Raw genomic sequence first — 19,348 nt, forward strand, 5'->3', positions numbered from 1 at the left:
GTATATACATTTTTCTAATTTGGGGAGGGGAAGAGAAATAACAAAATGCTGAAACAAGGATACAGGTTGACCCATTGTAACAATAAGATGTACAAGACACTATGTTAAAAACAAACTTTACAACTTGGGGGGAGGGAGGAATTCGGGAGGGGGGAGGGAAAGGATGGTTTGGGATAAACAAAGGAAAAGGTAACAACCCTCAATAGGAAATGTACTCATTACCTTACTTATGTAACTGTAACCCCTCTGTACATTATTTTTACAATAAAAAAACATTTTAAAAGGAGAAAATGATAAGTAAACAACAAAATAAAGTGCAAGGATGGAAAAGGCTTTAACAAGTCTACCAAGAGAGCACTAAGTTGGGCCTGGTGGCTCACGCTTTGACCTGGGCTTCTCAGGAGGCTGAGAAAAGTCTGAGAAATTCTTTTAACCAATTAAGCAGCAAAAAGCCAGAAACAGAAGTATGTCCCAGGTGGAAGAGCATGGACCTTGAGCAAAAAACCCAGCAAAAGTGTGAGGGTCCTGAGTTGAAGTGCTAGTACAAAAAAAAAAAAAAGTACTTGAGAGCAATGAAAAACCGGAAATAATAAGAAAGCATCAATATCGCCGTGTGCTTCTTAAGCAAGAAATAGTGTCTACTACCATATTCCAAAAATCCAGGAAAGAATTCTCTAGGGTCAGTCTACATACTTTAAAGCATACTGGCCTAAGTCCAATGTAATCATATCGCACCAGAACAGGAATCAATCACTGTGGCAGGAATTCCATAAATTCATTGCACTTCACAGTAGGCCCAAAAGATAAGCCTGTATTGGATTCAAATCCACATTCCATCTCTTACTGTAGACTTCCAACAGGTTACATCATCTCTGGGATTTAGGAGTTTACCAATAACATGCCTTGCAGGTCAATGCAAAAAATATAAAGTAGTGCCTTCATATTTTATCTTAAAGACTGACATGCCAAATGATGAAAAGGGCATAATATATTTGTACCAGAGAGAATTAGTTGCTAATACAGACAACTCATTATAAAAAGAAAAAAAGCCTCTTCCAAGAAGTCTTTTGCAGCCCTTCTAATTCAGTTTCATAGCACTCATTAACTATCTGCACATTCTCACTCAGACACTAACTCAGGAATCATCCACTAGATTGTCTCCATATTTTCTGCTTGATTTATTTCTTTTTTTAAATTTTTTTCTTTTTTTCTTTTTTTATTGTAAATATACTGTACAGAGGGGTTACAGTTGTATGAGTAAGGTAATGAGTCCATTTCCTATCAAGCATTGTTACCCCCTCCTTTGTTTTCCCCTACCGTCCCTTCCCTACCCAGCTCCCCAACTCCTCCCCTGTCCCCTGAGTTGTAAAGGTTGTTTTCAACATAATGCTTTCTACATTTCATTGTTACAATAGGTCAACCTGTATCCTTGTTTCAGCATTTTGTTATTTCCCTTCCCCTCCCCAAATTAGAAAAATGTATGGAGAAGATGCAGGGCACCAGAATCAAATACAGTGACAACAGGGGTTGGGGGAAGAACATACACAAGAAAAAAAAATCACCTAATGCATTAAAAACAACAGCAACAAAAAAACCCTCTATGTCCTTATCTTGGGATTTATTTTGCTTAGCATCTGCTTGGTCTTATTTCTATGACCTTCTTGCTTCTCTATGCTCTACATTCCTCAATATAACCATATCTTAACAGCTGGAATTCTTGGTACTAGCAGCCTCAGAGGAAGACTCAAAGCAAGCATCCATCTTTCACATCTTATACCTTCAAAGACAAAAGGCTTAAGTTTTGTCACACTGAAAAAGAAGAGATCAAGAAGAACAGAGGCGAAAGTTCTTGACAACCATATATAAAGGCCAGGACCTTCCCCATCCATCCCATCCATGGCATACTCGGCCACTGGCATTTTCTGTGACAAAACACACCAAGTAGGTCAATGAAATTGTCACTGACATCCTAAATGTAAGTGTCCTAACACCCTGGGCCTGTCCTGCTCAGCACTGGGCTTCAGGGCCTTAAATTGCCTGTCAGACAGTAAGTAAGACCCTTTGTTCAATTGTCATGTACTACACATACCCAGGATTCTAATTGCTAATTCAAATATCCTATTCACTCATCTTTGTCTTTTTGGAGCACTTTAACTGTGGTAAGAACAAATCAGGACCTTGGTTATTCACTTCCAGGTAACAGTGATGATGATGATGATGATGATGATGATGATGATGATGATGATGATGATGATGATGATGATGATGATGATGCCAATATTCATTTAGTATTTGCTCAATACCTTAACATTTTACATATGCTACCCTCATTTGATACAGAAAATTCTATGCTAGTATTATCCTCAGCTGACACATGAAAAAAGTCTGAAGAATCAAAGCCACTTGTCCATGGCACATAGAAATTATGAGGCAAAGCTGAGATTTGAACCTTCTTCACCCTACAATCAGATCCATGCATAAATCTAAACAAATGTTTATAATAAATCATAGCTAAGATATCAAACCTATATACACCTAATTCTTGGAAATTATATTGAAAACTATGCTATATTGGGGGGGGGGGTGTCAGTCGTGGGGCTTGAACTCTGGGCCTGGGCCCTGTCCCTCAGCTCTTCAGCTCAAGGCGAGAACTCTACCACTTGAGCCACAGTGCCACTTCTGGTTTGCTAGTAGCTATTGGAGATAAGAGTCTCATGGACTTTCCTGCCTGGGCTGGCTTTGAACCGCAATCCTCAGATCTCAGCCTCCTGAGTAGCTAGGATTATAGGCATGAACCACTGGCACCCTGCCACTATGTTATGTTTTTGTTATAGGATATTTTGTTATTTCATTTGGAAATAGTAATGAGTAGACATTTTTCAAGCCTTCCTGGTCATTTCCATGAATGAATGAGCAGAGCTGAGCATGGATTCTGTGTCATGGTAGGAGGGCACAGTCAAGATATCTCAGATACCATAGCAGAGTCTCAGGTTTGGCAAAGCAGCAATATTTTTCTACCCCATACTATCAAAAAATAAACAAGAACTAAGTTGTTATTTCTCTTAAAACCTAATCATTTAATGTGGAAAACAAGGCACACATCGCTAAGTTTATTCTCGATACAAAAATGTCAAGACTTGGGGCTGGGAAGTTGGCTCAGTGGTAGAGTGCTTGCCTTGCATGCATGAGGCCCTCTGTTCGATTCCTCAGCACCACATAAGCAGAAAACGCTGGAAGTGGGGCTGAGGCTCAAGTGGTAGAGCACTAGCCTTGAGCTGAAGAGCTGAGGGACAGTGCCCAGGCCCAGAGTTCAGACCCCATGACCGACAAAAAAAAAAAAAAAAAAATGTCAAGACTGGTTTCCAAAGACAAGCATAATAATCTGTATCATTTGACTAAATGATATTAAAACTTTACAGATAGACAAAACTTTCTGTAGAGAGCTGTTTCCATATGCTGAATCCCTGGTTCCACTGGAAAGCAGATACTAAGTGCCAGGAAAAGTCTAGAGAAGTGACCAAGTTATATAAAGGAGTAAAAGGAAACCAAAGTATGTCCAAATCCATCTTTGAAATCATTGGCCTATTCAATCTGTCAGCAAGTCACATTGAGTGCCCAGGCCCTGGCCACATGGAAGCAAAACAAAAAGAGGCTGGCGCTCTGAAGCTAGAAAGGAATAGTGGAGAGTTGAACGGTACTACTTCAATAAAGTAGTTTGCCAGAGAGTGCCAAATGTCTGGTAGAAGAGCAGGGAAAGAGCAGACATGGGGGCTTGCTAGTGCAGGGCTGTAGGAAGTGGGGCTAGAGGAGACTTCATGAGAAAGTGGCAGAAAAGGAAGAACATTCCAGGGAAAGGCCCAAGAGCAAGGAAGTGGCACGGCCACAGACTGAACAAGGGCAAAAGTATGAGGAGATGCTGTCAGAAAGAACATGGAGGGTTCCGTGGGGCCCTGGGGACAACTGTAAACACCTACCTTTTACCCAACAGAAATGTCAAGTATTCATTCAACAAGAACCTATTGCATGCCAAACATGCCAAAGACTGTGCCAGATGCTGAACATGTTATAAGAGGAATAAGTCTAGTAAGAGGCAAAAATACGACTTTTCCCTCTCTGATTGTAACTAAGGTCTTCATTTCATAAAGACTTAGGAGATTAAGTTCTCAAGAAAGCACATTTGGAGCCTCAAATGGAAACTTAGGAATGCGCATTCTTTGAACTCAAAGGATCCTTCCCTAAATTCGCAATAAAATAAATTTGGTTCAAAATCATTGTAGTCTTAACTAAACCTCATTATATTCTGAATATTTGTATTATTGTATTGAAATTATCTGGCAATATTATTATATGTTATTTAGAGTAATTTTAAAAATAATAATGCCCTATTTCCCAATATTTCTGAATGGCAAAATGGCTACATATGTTGATGTCTAGAAATGTATTTGGTAAACAGGCAGTAATAAATATTTGCACGTGGTCATTCTTCAACCAATTTATTTGGATTCTGTGTGTGTGTGTGTGTGTGTGTGTGTGTGTGTGTGTGTGTGTGTGTGTGTGTGTGTGTCTGAAAGACAGACAGACAGACAGACAGACAGACAGATAGACAGACAGAATGTCCTGGGGCTTGAACTTGGGACCTGGGTGCTGCCCCTGAAATTTTTGTTCAAGGCTAGTGTAGTGCTCTACAACTTGAGCCACAGCTCCACAGCTTTTTGGGTAGTAAGTAGAGATAAGAGTTTCATGGACTTTCCTGCCCAGGCTAGCTTCAAATTTCGATCCTCAAATCTCAGCCTCCTGAGTTGCTAGGAGTTATGAGCCACCAGCACCCTGTTTGGACTGTCTTAATATTTCCTTTCAGAGTCTCCTCATAATGTAAGCCCTTTTGTACTTGAAAACATTTTAATGCTATATGTGCATATATATATATATATATATATATATATATATATATATATATGTTTATGCAGATATACATACGCACACTCACACACAAACATACTTAAATTTCTTTTAAAAAAATACTTGAGGGCTGGGAAGATGGCTCAGTGGTAGAGTGCTTGCCTTGCATGCATGAGGCCCTGGGTTTGATTCCTCAACACCACCTAAGCAGAAAAAGTCAGAAATGGTGCTGTGGCTCAAATGGTAGAGTGCTTGCCTTGAGCTAAAGAGCTCAGGGACAGCGCTTAGGCCCAGAGTTCAGGCCCAGGACCGGAAAAAAAAAAAAAAAAACTTGAACTTACAGTCTGAAATATACTCTATGCATCTATTACAGATCATTATTTCAGTGCTGGTTGTGATCTACTAGAACGATTTCACAGTCATGAGTTAGTTTGGGCCTGCAGAGCAGAGCAAGCTCTAAAGTACCAGTAAAACTTTACAGATGCCCTGAAGGATGATCCTTTCCAGCACAGCCCTGTAAGACTCATGAACTAACCGGAAAGCAGAAAGGAGCTAAATGTTCTCTGCTGGAGCCAAACAGAACCCACCCCATCTGTACTATCTGTGCATGAACTTTTCAAATAAAGTCTGGAATCCAATATTCTGAAATAACAATGAAAAAAATTTTTACTGCTAAAGTATCTTTGCCTCAGCTTTTATTGTTTTAATAAGCTTGTAAATGGCCATTCCAATAGGCCTGACACATCTTTGCTCTCCAAAGCAGGCCGGCAGGATGCTGGAGGTCTGCAGCAGGCACCAAGGCTCTGTGTTTCTAACAAGCTCCCAGGAAATAGGGCGTACTAGCTGGTCCAGTAAGAAAAGCACTACAGGCCCTTGGTTCCACTGCAGATTAATATAGTCTCAACTCTCCTAAGGGTGCACATTCAAACCCATAGCACAAAAACCTACTGTAAGCAGATGTTTAGGTGACATGTCCATCAGCATGTCTTCCCATTGAAACCTGGGAAGACTGGAGCACAAAACACCCAAAGAAACACTAAGGAAAGGGAAGAATGCATCAAAGATACCACCTGTGAAATCAAGACCAAGCCTAGTACAGACATACATAAACAATCTAGATAAAAAGGAAATATCTGTTTGGAAGGAGCTCATATACTAGCAACTCAGACAAATAGTAGACTTCCTGGGGCTCCAGCAGGCTATTAAATATGTACTAATGATGCCAACTGAAGTCATCTTTCCAATGGGCTTCCCCTCATCTTACCTCAGGGAGAAAAATGATAGAACATAGGTAGTCTCCAATCTTCCTATATTAACTAAAAATCTTATCATAAATATATACATGCTTCTACTGTGTCCTCAGAGCTCAACTCAATACACTTGCACAGACTGGCATTGTCGTATAGCTCAATTATTCACATTCTGTTGGATGACAGGTTTGTTGGTTTGGTTTTCAATTCCTAAATTCCTCTTCATTCTATACCATTATCATTTTGTTCATGGAAACTATCAAAAAGGTAACTATTGGAGTTAAACTATTAGATTCCTTAATTATTAGAGAAATCTGCCCATCTTGGAGACTACTATTAACAAAGTAAAGCCCAGACATACAGTTCCAAATGCTACTGAATAAATAAGGGTAAAAATAAACTTCCAGAAAAGGAAAAGCTTACCCAAGGACACAGCCTCGTATTCAAAGTCTTTCCTCATTCTTGCGAGTTTCATTAAACTAAGAAGCCCAGAACACTGTAAACTGATTTTCTAGTTTCCATACTTGCTGCCAAATTTCCACTTCTGCAAAACCAATTTCAATTTTTTAAAAAAGCTAATCTTCTAGTTCTCCACATAGTCCAATTTATTCAGAATGTGGGGTAGAAAGTTGGGAAACAATAAATCAATTGTTGGCAAATAATGTCAATGTTAATTTATCATCTTTATTTTAAAAATCATTATTGAGTCTCAGAATCATTTCCTCCTCCGGAAAGTTTTTAAAAGGTGGACACTGCCAAACAATGGCCTTGTTATAAGCCAAAGTTTGGTTATTTTAAGGCATTTGTTTTACTGCCTTTTAGCTGAAGGAGTTCTCATGAAAATCCATCCAAACCACTAACTGTGTTAAGAATTTTTACAGGTTTATAATATAACACTGCATAGCTTCTAAACAGTTTAGGGTTTTCCTGTGTATTTAATTTAGCCTTTAAGAAAGCTGTTCAATCTGAAGTTAAGAGCAAAAGTATGAGAAAAGAAAGCTAAAGGGGGGGAAATACTTGAAGTGACTAAGGAAAGTAATAGCACATTACAGGGAAAAACATACTCCAGGGCAGGAAGTAATGCTTCAGTTGTTAAATACTACATAGAAGAGTAAAAATTTTCCCAGCAGTGGGGATTAAAGCCAGGGCCTTGAACATGCCAAGCATGCACTCTACCTCTTGAGTCACACCTCCAGCTATTTATTTTTCAGATTTTGTTTCTGAAATAGGTTTCTCTAACTTGGCCCAGACTGGTCTCAAACTCATTGTCCTCTAGTCTCTCCTGAGTAGCTGAAATTACAAATGTGCACCACCATACTCAGCTTGGCAGGTTACTTTGGAAAGCAGAACATTGTGCATCTGCTGGATTATTCTTCATGTCTTCATCTGCTGGATTATTTCTTCATGTCTTCAGCAGCACTAAACACCAGGAATTACCAAGCTTTCAGATCCTCAGATGAAACTCATCCATAGCAGAATCCTAAGAGTAAAGATATTTAAATAACTGAAATTTTTGGAAAGAAAATAATTACAGCCATCAGATGTTGGCATATAATGTGACTGGCCAACTTTCCAAAGACAAGGTCTGCTAAGACCAAGAGATGTGGGAGAAGGGAGTAAGGAAAAGACAAGCAAGGGAAGAAGGAAGATAAAAGAAACACAAAGGGAAACGAAGAAGGATAAACTGAGCAAATGAAAAAGAACAGAGAAAGATCTAAAACTGACTGAGGGAGAAGGCAGAGTCAATATACTCTGCAAATCAAAAGGATACAAAATAAGCTGCCATGTGCTAAGAATAAAGGAACAAAGTACAGAACTGTGGCCTGAGCCTGAGGAAGGTCTCTCTCCATGTATACCTTGAAAAGTAAAAGAACTTAACAAATTAATGCAAAAATGCATTGGTTTTCTCACATTAGTTTGTCAAAGATCCAAAAGGGCAGGCAAATCATGATGCTCAACTCTAGCTTGTTGGGAGTCAACCAGTATGAAAGTGATGCCCCCACCCCTAGGTATAACCCTTGGAAAAGCAAAAGATGAGAATAGTCAAGGGAGTTTCTGTGTTACATGCAAGGTTGCAAGTGTACCTTGTATATCTCAAAGTTACATGGCAGGAGGAGCTGAGTCTGAGCAAAAACAGACAGCTGGCCTCAAGCATGCGAACACTGCACAAGTTGTTTTTAGAAAGTAAATTATCATACACAGGTTATGCCCCTGGAAAACTTCACAATCCTGATAAAACTGTCTTCATTCCTCTCAAATTCCACCACAACATGTGACAGGTAGAGTTGGTGCTGCTGGTTTTAAAATAAATAGGACAGATTGCTCCCTTGATAATTGCTAATGCTGCAGGCCTGTATGCACACAAACACAACTCCAGTGATCATAAATGGAGTTTCAAAAGCACCAAACATTTCTCTAACAATTTAAAAGCAAAAAAAGGCATTTTAATGTGAATGGCTCTGCATGACTGCACACAGAAAATATCTCTTAAAAAATGATCTCCGTCAGTGGTTCACACCTGTAATCCTAGCTACTCAGGAGGCTGAGATATGAGGATTGTGGTTCAAAGGCAGCTGGGCAGGAAAGTCCATGAGACTCTTATCTCCAATAAACTGGAAGTGGCATTGTGGCTCAAAGTGGCAGAGTGCTAATGTTGAGCAAAAGATCACAGGGACAGTGCCCAGGCCTTGAGTTCAAGCCCAACAACCAACAACAAAAAAATTATCTGACCTTTACAAGCTAAAGTACATTTTGAAAATATAAGTATAACTGAAGACAACTAAGCAATTTCTCAGAATTGCAGTCTGGGAATATTTTTCCCAACCTCTCCCTTGCCATTATTACTCTGTTGATTGTAATCAAAATGAGGCCAGAACACAGAAAACTATATTATAACACAGAAAATGATGTTATAACACAAAAAGATCCTATCTGAAAGTGAACCGGCCAGCATAAAAGATTTTCAATCTCACTGGAACATAAGAAATGCAATAGTGAGCTAAGTAGTGGCTCACACCTATAATCCTAGCTACTCAAGAGGCTAAGATCTAAGGATTGTGGTTCAAAGCTAGTCAGGGAAGAAAGGTCTATGGACTTTTATCTCCAATTAACTAGCAAAAGTAGCTCAAGTGGTAGAGCTCTGCCTTAAGGGGGAAAAGCCAAACGAGGACATGAGGTCCTTGTTATCCACAAGCCCCAGATATCCACACCAAAAAGGGCAGGGCAGGGCAGGCAAGAAGGAAGGCAGGCAGGCAACACTGAGTATTACTCAGAAATATGTCCATTTCAGTCTACCTAGAGTCAAGGATTTGCCAGCTTTTGAGGTTGTGATTGAAACTATAACACTCTGAAGACACTTCCAAAGGTAGTGAGGGGGCAGGGCTCCAGTGACTAGACAGGTCTCTAGCCAGGACTGTGGGGCTGGGATAAAACAGATGCTAGGCTCATTTTAAGTGGTTCTCTCCTTATTCAAGTAAAAATTATCACCAACCATGCAAACATGAAGAATTCACTTCAGTAGCTTTCCTTTGACCTAAAGATGATCATTTTACCAATTAAAAAAAAAAAATAAGAGCCAAGCACCAGTGGCTCATGCATATAATCCTAACTACTCAGGAGGCTAAAATCTGAGGATCAATGTTCAAAGCCAGCCTGGAAAAGAAACTCCTAGAGACTCTTACCTCCAATTAACCAACAAAAATCTCAAAGTGAAGCAGTGATTCAAACAGTAGAGTGCTACCTTTGAGCACAAAAGCACAGGGACCACACCCTAACCTTGAGTTCAAGGCCCAGAAACAGCACAATCAATCGATAGATCGATCGATTGATTCTCAGCCATGTACATTTCAGCCATCAAAGACTGAGGATTCTCCTGCCCCTGGACACAGGAGCATTATACCAGAAAGAAGAGAAAAAGAGAAACCCTGAGTTTAGTGCCTTCCTTGGTTTGTTGTATGTAATGGTCTCCACTCACATGTATAATAGGCTCCATGAAGAATTCTTGAAACACAAGTCCTGACCTCAAGGAGCTCCTGAGTAGTCAACTGAGTTACAAAGACTGTTTATAACAAAATGGCTTCTATGTTTCTGGTAGAAAGTTGGGAGAGCCCAAAAAAAGAAATCCTAAATACATCTTTATTTTTAAAGTATGGGCAAAGGGCTGGGAAGGTGGCTCAGTGGTAGAGCGCTTGCCTTGCATGCCTGAGGCCCTGGGTTCGATTCCTCAGCACCACATAAGCAAAAAAGAAAAAGAAAAAAGCCACAAGTGGCCCTGTGGCTCAAGGGGTAGAGCACTAGCCTTGAGCTGAAGAGCTGAGGGACAGTGTCCAGGCCCAGAGTTCAGGCCCCATGATCGGACCTCCCCCCCCCAAAAAAAGTAAATAAAATAAAAAAAATAAAGTATGGGCAAGTGCTATTCAATGCCCAAGCTACAGGAACTCTACCCAAGTGCCTGGCATTCTTCATCCCAACTCACAACACATGCCTATCCCTGATGCTATCCAAGCTCCTTTTGAGTTAAAAATCTCTTTAGGTAGAGCCCAGGAATCTGCATTTTAACAAGCTTTAAGGATAACTCTTAAAACAGATGGTTAAATTTAGGCCAGTCAGACCTATGAGTGAGGATGGAGAAGAAAGGATTCAGAAGTGGAAGAGAAGAGAGGCCACCACCTAGGGAAAGGTGATAGTCTTAGAGAGCCAAGATAAAGCTGGCAGAGGAGGTCTGAGCTGCTGATCAAGAATTCTCCAGGACAGAACCTAGAGGATGCACCCTACGGGAGAGGATTTCAACAGACTGTGACCAACTGCCAATTAACAGGAAGACCTCCTGCCAACAAGTGAATGAGTGACAAGTTCTTGCATATCTCATGGGGGAGAAACAACTAAATAGATGTTATTGTCCACCCCACCTTTCTCAATGAGCCACAGCTCAGATATGCATTATTTAATTGCTCTAGAAAGATACAGAGATGTCCACTCCTTGCTCCTAGAAGAACAAAACATTTCCAATATATATTTCACAAATGAGGAAAACATATTCTCTTCAGCCAGGTGATGATGTTTGTGCCACATGATGGAGAAGGCCACACTCCAGGCAGAGGAACGGAAAGGTACAACCATCAGGATCATTGGATACTGCTGAAGAAAGCGAGAGAAAGGGAGGGGAGGGGAACGTGGAAGGAGAGGAGATGGAGAGGAGATAGCCCCAAGACTCAGCCCAGGACACACAAGCAGGTCTGACCATCATCCTGAAGCCAAGCATGTAGAATGGCAATGGTAATTCTCAGGGTGGTATCCTAAATCAGGAGCATCAGTATCCTTTTGGGAACCTGAGGAAAACGCACCTGTCTAATCAGAATCAGGTCATGTCAACTAGCCCTGAAAATGATTCTGTTCCTCTCCAGTTTGAGAGCTTTGTCTTAGAGTACTTGGAAAGACGGACACACCTCAAAGAGAGGACAGAAAATGTGCAAGTCAGAGGCACAGCAATCTGCTCAAAGACTGTTGAAAAAATCCAAGCAAGAAGTGTAAAGAACTAAAGGCAGTAACCATGGGGATAAGGAAAGGGGTCATATCAAAAACAATTAGCAAGTTTAAAAAATCACAGAATTTGGTGACACAGAGAACAAATTTGAGGGGTGAGGTCAGAAGAGCTACAGCTTCCTGGCTTAGTCAACTTAGGTTTAAATCAGGTAGAAGAACCACAAGGTCTTATATAAGGTATAGATCAATTTGCTTCCTTGACCTTCCAACACTCAGGTGTGCTTATAAGCCAACTGAGAATCATCCAGATTCAGGAAAATTGCATTTTAAGAACTTCCATAAAACAGCACAGTTGTGAAAAATATCCACATGCCTTCTTCCAATACATTCTTCTACTACTGTTTCCAGCAATGCATCTCAGAAGTAGAAATCAATCCAGATTCAAACTGGGAAGTAAAAAAGAAAAGAAAAAAAAAGCTACAGAGAAATTACTTCACACAATCCAAAGCAAAGCCATTTGCAGAGAAAAGTATTAAATAATGTTTTACCACTCATAGAAATTCTAAACAAAAAGGAAGCATAGTACAGTGTCTAATATAAAACACATGTTAAAGGCTTCTCTGCCTAGGAAGTTATTTACCTAAGTTTTTGGACTCCGGATAGCTATGAGAAAAAAGTCAATTCCTAATTAGCTATACTCATAAAGGGCCATTGTAAATTGAACAATGGAAAATACTTTAAAAAGCATTCATTTGGGGCTTTATAAGATAGTTTTACACTTATCATTAAATATGGGTGTGTCTAATGCTCTGGATATTCCCTTTTAGAAAAGCAGCAAGTCTCACTCTGAGGATATGACTCAAGGGAGCTGGGACGCTGCCCAGTATCTGCCCCATGTTTCAGTGGCTGGGAATGTGGAACATCATCTGGCAGGACTACATCCCCAAAGGTCCATCCTCAGCTACATAGGACTGTAAACAGCCTCTTTCATCCAGCGGCCTCGCTCTTTGAAATGGCATACAATCCTGCCAACAGCAACTCAGATGGAAGGGAGGCAGGGAGCTTGCTCTGCTATGGGGTGAAGGGTCACATCCTTCCTTAATCCCTCACGTACAGGGAGATCTCCACCCTTCTAGACAGTCCTACCACGTAGACATGCTCCAGGATTCCATTACAACCCCCCCACCCCAATTCTAAAGTTATTCTAACTGTACTTTGTTAAAAGACATAAAAATAATATGGAAGCAGCTGAAGTTCAGCTAAAACCTAATAATGACCTGTTCATAGACAGGTAGTGTAATCCAGTGGTCATGGATTCAAGTTTCCAACTCTCCTGCTTATAGTCACAGCAAACACAGGCTAGGTCAGCTGTGTTTTGAACAGCCTACATCATTGATTCTTTCAATCTTTAGAAGAACTCTATAAGGTAAGCGTTTTCCTTTCACAGACATGGAAACTGAAGCAGCCAAAATCACAAAGAAGATAATGGCAGAGCTGTGACTTGCAGAGAAGACTCTTGTGATGGCATGGGCCTACTTCACTCTTGCTACAGCCTTGCGGGTCCAGGTCTCTGCTTCCCTTGCTGTCCTAGATGGGGGTCCTGGGACAGAAAGCCAAAAAGGCTGGCACATGGTGTTTAACTCCCTGGACCAAACTTCTTAGGGGCTCCTCATCTCCCCTTTTCTCTCTGCTTTGTGTCCTGGTATCACCAGCCATATCTCCCTGACTAAGTTTCTCTATTCTCTAATTTCTAAGCATTGGTGAAGGTACTATATTCAGGCCTGAATCTATATCTATAGCCAACTAAGTCATAACTTGTTATAAGTCTTCAACATAGATGAGACCTTTGTAAGTTTGAAAGCTTTTCTATGAAATTCAAAAATGTAGAGAAATACTACACTTTCTAATAACAACAGCTAAGTTTCTAATCACAGGTAGATCCAACCCCATGGGCTTATCACTAGCTCCATGGACCTTACCAGTACAGATGGTTGCTGACTTCCTTATAAAGTCCTCATCAATTTTGACTTAACAATAATATACATTGGAATTTTGATTTTGGATCCTTTCCCAGGCTAGAAATGCATGGTATGATCCTCTCTCAATGCTGGGAAATAACTGCAAGCTACAGCTTCCACTCAACTCTATGATCACAGCAACTCACAACAGTGTGCTATTTGGCTAACCTGGAATCTGTGTGTTTCCACTTAATATTTTCAACTTACAATAGGTTTTTGTGAGGATGGGACTTTGTAACTCTCCCACTTTGTAACTCTCCCACATTACCTTATTATTAGTCAAGGGATATCTCTGTATTACCTCTAGAAGATAGCTGAGCTTAGGGGCACAATCCCCAGAAATTACAAAAGACTGAAGCTGAAGATATAATACCAGCAGCAAGGGTTGTTAGCCTATAGCTTAAACTAAACTGAGATTTTTACAAACATTTGTTGAAATCTGCTTTGTCTCAGGAAGGCAGTATGCTGAACATTTTCTCAAAATTATCTTTCTATAAATGAAGAAGATCAGAGCATTCTAAAAACTGTTCACTAGGGACCAGAATCCAAATCTTGGCTCAGAAACTACATAGTTTCTTGGTAAACAAGAAAAGAAAATCTATCATCTAGCAAGTAGAACAGCAAGAACCCCTGATCTATTTTTCCACCACTAAATAGAATATCAGGATGGGGGTGGAATTCTGCTATTCACTAGAGCCAGGTCTGATGTTCCACAGCCTCTTACATTTGCCAACATGCTCAGCACTCCCTAATGGCCATTGTGCTCAGCCTCAGTCCAACGTCACTGTGCTCTGGAAAGCTTTTCTACCACTCTCTGGTGAACACACAATAGAGGGGTCGCCTAATGTCAAAGAAGGTACAGGAAAATCAAGTTGGGCTTTCTAACCTACAAAGGATGTCAAGCAGAGGAATCAGAACAGTGAATGTTTATAAAGCCCTTGTGTATATTGAAGGCAGTCAGTCCAAGGGCATCATGTAAATGACTTCAGTCATCCAAACAAATGGAAGGAAAATAGCTCCTACTCTGAACCATGGCCCATGGAGTCTCTAAGGAGATCTGCTTCTACAGTGTCTAGGACAGCAGCTGCTTGGGCTGCATGAACACACACACACACACACACACACACACACACACACATCCTGCCCAAGGACTGGGTCCTTGACAATCAAGTGACATTGCAGTGGAGAATCAAGATAAGATGACAAATGTCTTTGAGACAGAATGTCAAAAAATAAAATAAAATAAAACGACGACGAGGGTCCTGGAAAGACAGACATTAGAATCAGACATCATTGGCTTATGTCTACTATCAGTGGCTTATGTCTAACCCTAATTACTCAGGAGGCAGAGATTGAGAGAATCATGGTTTCAGGCCAGCCCAAGCAAAAAGTTTACAAGACTCCATCTCGAACAATAGCTGGAAGTAGTGCTACATATATGTCATGCAGCTATGTGGGAGGATGAAATCAAGAAAATTATGGTTCTAGGCCAAGTCCAGGCAAACTGTTCATAAGACTCCCAGCCAGTTTACATGTATGTTATTCAAATCCCTCAATTTCCCTCTATCATGGCTCTTTTTTGCTTTTTTATACTTTTTTATTATCTTTAAGTAGTTGTACAAAGGAATCGCTACCTAACAAAGCAGTGTATGCATACAATACATCTCAATCAATGTCACCTCTTTCAACATTCTCATCCATCCCTCCTGTACACTTCCCTCATTTGCAGGTAAGAATCCCTCCCTACCCCTCATCCATCCATCCCACCCTCCTGCCCTCACTTACAGACAAGAATCCAAGGTTCAGCCTTTTCATCATTTCTAAACATTTGTTTTCAAATTTTTTAATTTTGAAATAATGAAAGCAAATGTAAATAGGCAATGCAGTGCAATTCGTCTTCAATAAAAATGTGCCCCATTTCATAACTTTTCACCACTGTCTCCAATTTTTTTTGTTTTAAATGCTAACAACAAAACAGATTCCACAGTATTCATTCAGACTAATCAGAAAGCAGGACACTGGTAGCTTACACCTGTGATCCTAGCCTGAGATCTGAAGACCATAGTTCAAAGCCAGCCCAAGAAGAAAAGTTTGTGCAACTCTTATCTCCAGGTAATCAGAAAAAAAGCCAGAAGTGTAGATGTAGATGTGCAAGTGGTATAGTACCAGCCTCGAACAAAAAAAAGCTAAGGGAGAGTATAAGATCCTGAGTTCAAGCTTCAGTACTGTTAGAGAGGGAGGGAGGGAGGGAGAAAAAGAGAGGAGAAGGAGGAGGAAAGAGAGAGAGAGAGAAAGAAAGAAAGAGAGAGAGAGAAGAGAGAGAGAATGAATCTCTACCATTTCTTACTCTCAAGCAAAGTACTCTGGAAGCATACAAGAAAAGTGGGGCTACCTACTGAAGAAGATTTCTACCTAACTGGAACTTAGTACTTTTCAACTATTACTTATCTTAGGTGAAAAAAAATTTAGACAATTGAATTTCTTTGCTGAATATTAAGTAAATAAGAAAAAAAGGAATAGGGGCTAGGAAGGTGGCTCAGTGGTAGAGCGCTTGCCTTGCATGCATGAGGCCCTGGGTTCAATTCCTCAGCACCACATAAGCAAAAAAGAAAAAGAAAAAAGCCGGAAGTGGTGCTGTGGCTCAAGTGGTAGAACGCTAGCCTTGAGCTGAAGAGCTGAGGGACAGTGCCCAGGCCCAGAGTTCAGGCCCCACAACCGGACCCAAAAAAAATAAAATAATAAAAATAAATAAATAAACGGAATAGAGTCAGACACAAGAAAGTTGACATCTTTTCAATTATTCTCTGATCACTGCATGTTTTCTAATCTTTACCTCTTATTATACATCTATCAAAACTGCCACTACTGGTAAAACAGTGTTTTTCTATGATGGCACTTCCAACATTTTTGCACTGGATTATACTTTGTTGTTGAGCTGTCATGGGTACTTCAGAATGTCTAGACACTTCTGTTCTCTTCCTACTAAATGCTTGTGGTAATTCCTGCCTTCCAGTTGTGACAACCAACAATATCTCCAGACTTCGTCAAGCGCTCCTTGGAGAACAGAATCCTCCCTTGCTGAGAACCACTGCTATAAGGTAATTTGGCCCATTTTTTAAAATGTGCCCTATATAATCATTTATTTCTCACAATTTGGGGCCACAGGCTACATTGTGAATCTGATTAACACCTTGTACAGGTCTGTCATGAGCACAGAACGGTGATCAGGGAAACTGCCCCTGTTCACAGAAAACAACCACTACCCCATGGGGATCATTCATCCATCAATGATGAGTCTAAAGAATTTCACAAAAGAGTGGCAGGGATTCTTCTCTTTCCTGGTCATTAAAAGAATGGCTAAATCTCAGCCGGGCACCGGAGGCTCACGCCTATAGTCCTAGCTACTCAGGAGGCTGAGATCTGAGGATCACGTTCAAAGCCAGCCTGGACAGGAAAGTCTGTGAGACTCTTATTTCCAATAAACCACTAGAAAACCGGAAGTGGTGCTGTGGTTCAAATGGTAGAGCGCTAGCCTTGAGCTGAAGAGCACAGGGACAGTGCCCAGGCCCAGAGTTCAAGCCCCACGACCCCCCCACACACACACACAGCTAAATCTCAAGCCTGTGCCTTAAAAATGAGAGTTTCTGGAACTGTAGATCATTGTGTTAAATGAAATTTTTTAGTTTATCTGATTTGGGGATGGGAAGGGAAATCACAGAAATGGTGCGACAAAGACAAAGGGTGAACCACTGCAACAGTGATACGCACTTAACAATTTGTAGGGTGGGGTGGGAGGAGGGGGGGTGTTGGGAGGAGGGGGGGTGTTGGGAGGAGGGAAAGTGGGAGAAAAGGAAGGAAGGGGATAACACTATTCACTCACTACCTTAGTATGTAACTGTAATCTCTCTGTACATCACATTTACAAGAAAAAAAATTATCTAGACTCAGGAAGACAAGTTTTATGTGCTTTCTCCCATACGTGGAATGTAGATAAAAGACAGAAGTAGAAAGGAAACTACTGTAGAAGAAGAGGATAAGGGAGAAGTGTACACGAAGTTATATGAATGTATGAAAATATCACAATAAAACTCATTATTATATACTATCCATACACACAAGTTTTTTAAACCTAAGACTTCTGACGATCTTTAAAAAGGATATTTTCAAAACAGAACTTTTTCACAAGAACCCAGGCATTTCATTCTGTACAAATCACATCACCAGTTTGAAAAACAGACCCGCAGCACATAGGTGTGGCCCTTCTGAGCTGTGGCCACGAACTGTACACGTACCTCCTCCCAGACGCTTCCATAACTGCCTGATTTAATGGCAGCACATTTTAACTGGAAATGATTTGTGACAGCTCATAAACAGCTCTGAATACAAACCATTGTCAAAGGAGGTATTAACAAATTTGCACTTCTCAAGTTCCCACACAGTCAATTTTCTCATCACTCTGACAAGAGAAATGTTTAAGGAAAAGGCAACAAACAGTTCTGAGATTTGGGCAATGTTTTCCAAATAAGTGCACTAACTTACATCAAACAGTGACTTCATTTTGGCAATATGAATTTCCTTTCTGCCACAGGTACAGCTGATCTACCTGTACTTAGGCACGTGGGCTCCTGCTCCACTCAGGTACCCTGACTTCTGAACTGTTCCTTAGAGAAAAGATGACTCTGAACTCCATGTCAACACACACACCAGCCTACTGAGGGTCTCATTTTCCAAGGTCTCCCTAAGAAAGCATCTGTGGGTGCATAGTTGCTGTGATGTTGTTGGGTTGATATGTCCTTTGACCCAAGTTCCCAGCTCTGTTCACATCAATTCAATATACCTGCTGGCATTTATCAGCTTTAAACCCAGCTGCCCTGGTAAAGCACTGAAGCAAGAAAGCTTTGGAAACCCTATAAGCTGTTTTAACCCAGAATTTCTTAAACTTTGAAGTGTGCATGAATCCCTAGTGATCTATTCAAAGAAAGGTTTTGATCAGAGGTCAAGACTGGGGCTCAGACTCCAGTTCCAAGCTACATGCACATAACTGATCTGCTATCCCAAAAAGGTAACTCAGATTTCATTGTCAGGAAAGAAACCTTAATTATTTTTTTGAGAGATGGGATCTTGCTATGTTATCCAAGTTGTCCTCAGTTTCCCAGGCTAAAGTGATTCTCTTGCTTCCATCTCCCAAATAGCTAGGACTACCGGCATTTATCACCCTGCATATGTTATGTACCCTCACTTTAAAAAGGAACAATTTTGAATTAGTTATGGTGGCTCACCTGTATTCCCAGCTGTTTGGGAGGTGGAAGTAGGAGGATTGATGTCTGCGGCTGGCCTGTGCAAAAGTTCACAAGACCCTTTCAGAAAAAGCAAAATGTCTAGAGGTTTGACTCAAGTGGCAGAGCATTTGCCTAATAAATACTAGGCCTTGAGTTCAATCCTGAGTACCACCAAAAAAGAATTTCTACTTCCAACATGACGACATATCTCAAATATCAGGAGAATGGGTTTAGAAAACCTGCTTCCCGCAGGTTTGGATTCAACCATATGTCTGACTATATGCAAAGAAGTTCATAAATCTGAATTCCAGCATCTTTAATCACAGTTCTAATTTTCAATAGAATAGAACCAAAAAACATAGCAGCATTTTTCCTGAGGAATCAAAGTGCTTTAAATAGAATCTTTCTCACAAAGACAGTT

The 19,348-nt window shown here is 40.5% G+C and overlaps 1 protein-coding gene across 6 annotated transcripts in view; it reads right to left on the reverse strand.

Annotated features, from left to right (window-relative positions):
* The window catches only part of Ldlrad4 (low density lipoprotein receptor class A domain containing 4), a 433,987-nt gene that overhangs the window by 374,844 nt on the left and 39,795 nt on the right, over window positions 1-19,348 (reverse strand). Inside the window, exon 2 of one of the 6 annotated variants that reach the window (XM_070029587.1) lies at window positions 7,468-7,629. The exons of the other annotated variants lie outside the window; for them this stretch is intronic. The gene's annotated coding sequence lies outside the window, so the exon portion shown is untranslated. The remainder of the gene's footprint in view (window positions 1-7,467; window positions 7,630-19,348) is intronic. 6 annotated transcript variants of the gene reach the window in all.

The sequence above is a fragment of the Dipodomys merriami genome, unplaced genomic scaffold (assembly GCF_024711535.1).
Source record: "Dipodomys merriami isolate MVZ:Mamm:240054 unplaced genomic scaffold, mDipMer1.0.p SCAF_2, whole genome shotgun sequence".
Taxonomy (NCBI): Eukaryota; Metazoa; Chordata; class Mammalia; order Rodentia; family Heteromyidae; genus Dipodomys; species Dipodomys merriami.